Below are 8,676 nucleotides of genomic sequence, written 5' to 3'. Positions count from 1 at the left end.
ATTAAGAGCAGAATACCTTATTGCAGTGCTTAAATGATAAAAGAAGTTTTTATCTGAAGTTTCTAACTGACACTATAAATAGTTAATTTTGCATAAAATTCTGTAATCTAGATATTTCATGTGTATTATATACTTCTTACGAAAATCATCAGTCTACTTACAAAGATTCTCCTTGCTAGAATACGACAGCATCGGTAATGTAATTATATTGTAACCAGTAATTCACAAACTCAATAGCTTGCAGATTAATCAAATTTCAGTTTGATGCAAAAGCTTAGGAAGCGTAGGACTTGCATATAACTGCTGTTACGTAATTTACATCGAAGGAGTGAACAAGAGTTGATGTAAGTATATTAAATAGTACGAGGGATTAAAGGATTGAATGAATATGAAGGAGCGTTGTTTTAACTTTAATCATTCACACCGGTAGCACAACGGACGTCAGTCGAGTGCGTTATGTATGCAAATCGTTGTCGAAAGTTTTTAATGAAAATTTGTAATCTGGAATCTTGTAAGAACTTTTGTACTCTTTCCGGATGCAACGAAAATGTTAATGAACTGCGCTTCGATGTCGAGCGTCTGTTGCGGCTCGTTCCATTTGCATATCAACATTCCCTTTCTGTTCTCCCAACGGATTCAATATTTCCCTTTTCCCAATAATTTTGTAATGGATTTAGGAGATGAGAAGTGATAAATTTAATGGCGATTATAGTTAACGTGATTATTGATATAATTGGTAGAATTACGATATGTCGAACGTGATATTTAATTTCGGTGGAAATATGTATATCCCGAATTTTCAGCCGCGAGAAGGTGCTTGGCACGATCGATGAGATCTGTAAGAATGAACGGAACTCTGCCCTGGCTCGACTGAAATTAAATTCAAGCAAGACAAATGGAGGCGCCAAGCTCCCGCGAACATGTGAAATGTAAATTAGTTTGAATTAAAGCCGGCTGCGAACGGCCAGGTTTCTATAAATAGGCCTCCTACCCCGTTGGTTAATTTTCACCAAGTGGCAGTGATTCGTGTCTAGCTTCTAGTTTTAAAATAATACATACATAAAAAAGGTGTTCATAATTCAACTTTTAATTCGTTTAATATCTTTCAATCAAAATTTGCTTAGAACTAAATTTGAAGATTTACATAATTTCTGTTCCTGATAATAATAATGTACAATTACTTTACACAACATTGTACCTGACAATAATAATATATGTATAATTTCTTTACTCAAATTGTGAACATTACCCGAATTAAGAATCACAACCTAATCGCAAGAGAATCTGTTAATAATAAATAAACAGTCTATCATACGATATCAATCTTATGTATAAAAATTCTCATGTATTCATTGGACGGAATATTGAACGGAATTTATGGTAAAAGTTCTTCCGTAGAAAAATTTTGAACGGAGAACGCATTGCACGTACTGACCAGGCGGCAGACTGAATGCGTTTAGAAAGAAGAAGGTGATTCTACATGGATGAGTGGCTCGACCATGTCTGCCGTTCGTTGGCCCGCTCTTTTGTATTCAGTAGCCGGTATTCAGTGGTGAGCCGATGCGATGCGATGGTTCGCCGTGTTTGGCTAGGATTTTGATGTCGATGACGTGGGATGATGGATGCGTCCGGCATCCATTAACGAAAAGTTCGAGTCGAGAGCCAAAACTGGTCAAAAGGATCACAGAACCTACCCGGTATAATCGCCCGATTAGAAAGTATATGACAATAATTATTAATGAGAACAGCCAACGTTCTTTGTTTGGTACAATTCACCTCGTGTATATGTAAAGTTTCAGGAAAATCGGTACCAGCATGAAGAAGTTACACGTAGTATTACACGTTAAATAAGTGTTGTGTATTTGTCTGTACTTATTCCTCAATGCTATAAAAAGCATGTACGAAATTTTTCATTAGGCACCCCCAATAAAAAATTAAGAAATGTCCTTTACTTTTTCCTTCATGTTCCCAACCAATAGTAATTGTTATACGTTATGTACGAAACTAAGAATTTTAACACCCCGAAGGATATCAAGTTGTTGGATCCAATATGAGAACAGTTATTCTGTAATGAAATGTGTTTGGACATTATTAAGAGTCACTGTACAATACATAATGGATGGATTCATAAATCGAAGGTAACAAATTCGGATATCATGAGCAGCGAGAACGAGTGTCGTCTCACGATGAATACGTGAAACGGGCAGGCAGGGACGATAATTCCAGAGGGAGGAAGGAAGGAACGAAGGAGACAGTGGCGTTATTACGTGTCTACAGTATCTAGTCGGTGGTAAATATGAATGGCTTTAATATTCCGTAAGCACGAAGCCGCCACTTTTTAAAGTTCATGCGTACCCGAGACGTGACCAGAAAATATTACAGAAGCCATGAAGGTGAAGTAAGGTGAACACACCCGCCGCTGGGAGCCAGTATAACTATATTATAAATGCCTACAGATAAGGAACAATGTGTCTAGCTAGAGGAACTCTTTCCCTGATAATAATCTTCCGCCCTATGCAATTCTTGTTCTCTAATCCTGTCCAGGAGAAAAATTGCTAAATTAAATGTTAAATTTCTCCAGTAGAAAAAGAGGTTCTAGCTTTGGACTAACGTGTAGGCATTTAAATGGGTAGACTCTCTGATAGCTGCAGAATGTCAATGTTAACTACAAAAATAGTCAAAAATAGGGACTACACTTTTCGTCCTTGTACGATAAAAAGATTTTTGAGTATCTGGCGTTGTCTGGTCTTGTATTAACCAAATTTTCTACAAAATATTGTACAAGAAAAATCGTAGATACATTGGTTGTTGTTTATAAGCAATTTTAATTGATGATTTTAACTGAATGAAACTAGACTACAAAATTAACTAGCAAGCATAAAATACAAGTCTCTTGAATAAGTTCAGAAATACCTCGATGAGCACCTTGAACTATCGAGTTTCATCGCTGTGGATTTGTAATTTACCAGGAAACGCCGTAGAAAACAGTTGAGAACAATTTAACGATTAACTTTTTCTACCTCGTTCTGAATAAACTTCATGCTTCACCGGGAAATCGGGAAGGACTTATTTCTGCAATACTCGTCGGGAGCTGGATTTAAGCATCGAGTAAATGGGTTAATTACGATATGAAGTTATGCAAATCCACGGTCTAAGCAGGGATGATCAGGACAACGGGATTTTTCAGCGTTCGCAGGAAACTGCAGTGGATAATGATCTCGAAATTAAATTCTCCTTTGGACCGCGGGTTACACGGGTTAACGAGTTCTCTGCCAAACTTTACTTAACAAAAGAACAGTTCCCTTGCTCGCGCGCCAGAGAGGATAAAGTTATTCGCAGCTCGTTTTATATTTCGGATTAAATTCGAATACTTGATCATGTAATAAATATATCTAAACTGGAGTTAACACTTCGTTTCATTCGTTTATTGAACCTAAATTAAAAATTATGTAACCTTAATCGAACACGTTTGATTTAATCATTTTTTCTTCGAATTATTTAATAATTGTTCACGTTCGCGAATATGCAACCCAATCACTGTGCTACATCTGTTTTTCAGCACACGCGGTAATTACGATTGGAACTGTTCAATCGAAAGGTGAAATGGATTTGTATAACGAGAAATTTCTGGAGAACATGTACGATAATATAAATCATGCCGTTTTACTAGTTTCCATATTCGATGGTTGATTGATGCAATAATTGGTTTCGGAAGTTGAATTTCATTTAAAACTATAACGGGTGGTCTTGTACACGCGTATAGCTACGCTGAGAACGAAACAAAAAATATGTAAGATTTATGTGCATATAATATTTCGGAGAAAGGCGTTTGTTACATGAAAAATGCACCCTCAACGATTCTGCACATTTTCTCAGAATCCTCGCCCGTATATTTTCGTTCCATGGCGGGTTACGTATTCCGTTGAAATATTCGGTAATAGTTTTGAGCGTGTATTTTTTTTTCTCGATTGGAACGCGTTGTCCGGTGAATTTTCATGAATTTTGATTGTACATAACGTCCAAACGTGATGCACAAAACGTTCCCTGTTTCAAATTCCATGCACGAATTATTGTTGAAAAAACGTTGCGACTGGTGTCGCACTTTGCCGCGTGTTTTTTACTAGACCAACCTTTACATTCGAATTTGAGTTAGCGCTGGCATTGGCAAGACGACAGAAACAGGTGTATTTGATATTGGCAATTAATTGTACGTACGTGTTAGAGCAGAAAAAAATTTGTTTCCTTATAAATACTTAACTAAGACCATATTGTGGGAATAGGAATACTTAAGAAATCATAAGTTGAATAACTTGCAAGTTTCAATTATATTTCAAATTCATAATGTACTCGTACAATAAGTAAGGTTGCAGATACAATCAAATTATTAAATTTAAAGGGTTAAGCTGCCGGCGTAAATAAGAACTTGGAGGACTTTGATGAGGATCTGAGCAAGAGTCTGTGCACCGATAGCGACACCAGAAGCCAAAGGCTGGAGCAGTTGCGTGATCTGACTTATTATCTACAAATACAGGTTTAACGTTCAATCATTGTGTACGAATTGTTTATAGATTCAAACAATTGTCCAATGGACACTTACATTGCTATTGTTAGCCGACTGGACTAACTGGCTAAATGGGTCATTTGGAGTCTTGGCGGCCTGTACGCTAATCAGCTATGTTACAAAAGTTCAATCAGTCAGTGAAATGAGAAACGAGGCATGATATCAATTTGTAATTCTAGAAATGATTTGTAATATTCTTACCGCAACTAGGCAGAAGGTAGCAAGAACCAGGGAGATTTTGCTCATCTTGAAAGAGTTGCTGTTTGTTACTAGAGTAGTAGCTGAATAAGCAGTTGGTTCTAGTTGTGCCAAAATGTTTCCGTGTCTGCCTTTTATACACCAACTAGCAATTCTTATCGCAAATAATTTGTCTTTCGTTCAGATGACACATGCACAAAACTAATGATTTTTCTTTGACGCTTTAACACTAGATTGCCGGATATTTGATATATGTATATCTATTTTGTCTGAAATGAGTCAAACATTAAAATGGAAGTTTTTTTTTAAAAAAAGAAATTTATTTTAAAGAAACTTTATTCAAAACAATTTTTACATATATATTTTGTTTTCAAAATACATTTTCTGTAGATTTTTTTATTACATTTAGCACAGACGCCCTTATTTCTATTTCTTTCGCATGATACTTGAACTTCGAGTTTTGAACAATGAGTCGCTCTAGCAATTTAGCGTTGAGTCGCATCACCACTATAGCTGCCATTAGTGAATCTTAACAGTGGATCAGTATGAACATAGCAAAATTTAAGATGAATCTTGCGAGATTGGATCTACATTTCAGATGGAGTCTTCGAATCATCGTAAAGCCGTGGTTGGTATAAGCACATAAAAATTTATTTTCAGACGTGCTGAGCTAGGGGACTCGGTATCAAACCCGAGACCACTGCAACTCTACACATTAATATCTTATTTAGAACAAAAACGAAAAATGGAATTAACTTTTTCTATATTTGAAGATATAATATAAAAAATGATTTACTAGTAAAGCTTTTGAAAGTTTGATATCATGCTCAAAAATAATGACGTCAGTTACATTTTAATTCAATGATATGTAAATAATAGTAAAAATTGTGGTATCAGATCTAACATTTGGCACTATATATCAAATATTATTAATGGATTATTTTTTCACACATTTACGTCGTAAAAACGTATTTTCAACTTTTAAACTATTAATCGTACGAGTATGACCTCCGTTGTCAGGGCAAGTCATTATTTTTTAGGACCGACTAATATATTTTTACATGACTAAATATTTATTTTTAAGTCCAGGCGTTGTATTTTATTCCGACGTAGAAATTGACAATTCTTAACGTTAATTACATAAAATTACCCGAGAAATTTTATGAACTAACGAAAAATTTCTCAACCATGTCTCTCTCAGTCTGCTCCGACTGAAATACGAACGAGAGATAAGCACCGTCGTAGCTGATCGGGCATAATCATCGCTAGATAATGGGATTACCATCAGAAAGGAAATTAGCATCTGAGAGATGCGCAAATATCTCCATCGGGCATCCGCGGCGATTATGCAGCGGATCCGTGAGATGGGAACGAATCGAAATTTCGAAACTCTGATAGTAATAAGGTACGCGGGGCGTAATCGAGAGCAGGGGTATTCGCAAAAGCAAACCACCGCGGTAATCGCTGAAAGTTTGTCGCGTTCGAGGTAATGGCGAGTGGTCAAACCGTTTGGATTGCAACCGAAATCCGAATCCGGATATAGAAAGCAAATTGTTCGAACGAACAGCGGATTTCCTCCGCACGAACTTCCTCGAAGCTTCTCTCCCAATGAAGACGAGATATCCTTGTAGTTTCTTAATTGTTACCATCTTAACTTCCTGACCACTGATTTCCTTTATCGACTGATCTTCGTAATTTTAGCGTAATCTACTGTCGAATGATCTCTGCTCTAGAATGCTCGTTGGATATCGGCGAAATTGTTCTTTAAAGTAAATTCGCGATCAGATTTATCGAACAGGCAATGTATAGTCAATTTCCTAATTTCTGTTCACGTCACAATTTCTACTCACTGACTTATGATTATGCAGGGTGAGTGTTATAGCATGACGACCTTAAATAGCAAATGGTAAATCATTTGTTTTACGAAAAAATATTTTAAACAAAAGTTGTATGGTATCGAGTGAGACATTCAGTGCACAAATCTCTTGTTTATTACCTTATTTTTTTATTGGGATATTAGGTCTCCTTTATAGCGATGGCTTTTACAAACCCGTATATTACAAATAAATCCAATGAAACTAAAATATTCGGCAACTAAAACAATCAGATATTAAAGCATCAATAATTCACGAATCGTGCTAGAAGGCTGCTTAAATACGATGAAGTGGAGGAAATGTGCGCAGCCTTAACGGAATGCGAGGCATGCTTAACATGGAGTGAACGCGATATTTTAGAAATTTCTCTATCTAATACCTCGTCTCGTGCTTAAAGTTATGAAGTTTTCCTTCCGTTCTCTTATCCGAGTTTTTCATGCTCACAAAAAGTTCACCTGTCTCGCATACGATGTTTCATGGCAACTAACAGATTATAAAGTTATTTCATATTTGCTCGGTGCTACACAATACAGCTGTATATGTATACAGTGATCCAATTGTTGATGTAAGATTAAATGAAATTTAATTATAATGTACCAACGAATATTTTTATGTTACATTTAACCCTTTGATCACGTCAGACGTATGTGTACGTCACCGCAAATCTATCAATGTATACGACCGACGTATATATGTATATGTTATCGGAAGTTAATCAATATATACGACAGACGTATGTGTACGTCACCGCAAATCTATCAATATATACGACTGACGTATATATACGTCCTCGTAAAATCAATATATACGACAGACGCATATATGTATAAGTCATCCCAAATCTTAAATATATGTCAACGAATATAGTGCCGTCCTAGTCCGCACCGATGGTTTTCCGCAACAGCACGCCGCAGTCAAAGGGTTAAATATGCAATTATTATTTATTAAATTTAGAACGATGGAGTCTCGGAAATTTTTAATCTTCTAATCCAAAATACGAAAATTTTTATACATAGGTACGCGTCTAGTACAACGTGCACTTTGTTGTATAACGCCGTAAGTGAAATTCAACGGTGAAACACGAAACGCGTGCAATTAACCAAGATCGATGCGTAAACAATAAATAAAGTTGAGGGCAGCATATTTTATACTTGGGCCAGACTTGTATTTTGCCGTAGAGTTTTACGGCTTAATTTGCGTTTGCTACCGCGCGGAGAGATAATAAGAGTAATGTCCCGTGATTATAGACCCGCGGTTGTGGTATCGCTTTGTTACCGTCTAACATGAAAACTTTCTGCGTAACTTATCAAAATCAAAGCGCTCGTATCCTTCAGCGAAAAGATGATTAAACGGGGTTTAATCTACACCGGTGGCCGCGTTGGCGCACCGCCACTTAAAAAAGCAAAATGGTACTTGTCGGAAGAAACTGTAATAGCTAAGAAGAAAATTTATCAGATTTTATTATAACGTGGAAAAAAAAAAACGAAATTCAAAAGAGAAAGTTTTATAATTAGCTACGTTTTTGAGTTAGAATTATTTCGAATCAGCGAACCATTGCCTCGATACAAATTCTCAAAGTATTATATGAGACCAAAATGTTACACAATTTTATTAGACCAAAATAGCTTTGTGGTTAGCAGGTAGGAAATTTGGACGATCCAAGGTTTAGTATCTTTGGATGCCAATAGGGACCAACAGTGAACGTCAACAGAGAACGGAACCATCAGTCCCTATGTACCACCGCAGGTAGTGCGATGAACTGTAGCTGTACGACGTAGACGAACGAGGGAGGGTCAGTCCTCGAAAACCACTAGATTCAAAGGCTTTGTTGGATTTTGTTGTCGTGCGCAATCGTCTCTAGGATACTCGTTGATCTCGAAGCTACTTTGGAAAATCAGGACTTATAGTAAATAACTACCTTCCCCTATCACAGCTTCGTGTTATTATCGTATATAAAATTCGAAACGTATAGAATAGAAATATTTTATGAACAAAAAGAAGTCACGTAAATTTATTTAAAATTATTGAATAAAACAAATGAAT

General features: G+C 36.3%; 1 protein-coding gene and 1 long non-coding RNA gene across 6 annotated transcripts in view; one reads left to right on the top strand and one right to left on the bottom strand.

Annotated features, from left to right (window-relative positions):
• LOC113463985 (uncharacterized) overlaps positions 1 to 1,230 on the top strand; it is a 4,291-nt gene extending 3,061 nt beyond the window's left edge. For 3 of the 4 annotated variants that reach the window (XR_003388823.1, XR_003388820.1, XR_003388821.1), the window contains exon 3: positions 27 to 1,230. This is a non-coding gene — a long non-coding RNA (uncharacterized LOC113463985). The remainder of the gene's footprint in view (positions 1 to 26) is intronic. The other variant, XR_003388822.1, reaches the window with a different exon arrangement.
• The window catches only part of LOC108622295 (glucosylceramidase-like), a 49,441-nt gene that overhangs the window by 11,792 nt on the left and 28,973 nt on the right, over positions 1 to 8,676 (bottom strand). The window lies entirely within an intron of this gene.

The sequence above is a fragment of the Ceratina calcarata genome, unplaced genomic scaffold (assembly GCF_001652005.2).
Source record: "Ceratina calcarata isolate Rehan_Ccalc_2016 unplaced genomic scaffold, ASM165200v1 scaffold213, whole genome shotgun sequence".
Taxonomy (NCBI): Eukaryota; Metazoa; Arthropoda; class Insecta; order Hymenoptera; family Apidae; genus Ceratina; species Ceratina calcarata.
This window is presented reverse-complemented; position numbering and strand designations above follow the sequence as displayed.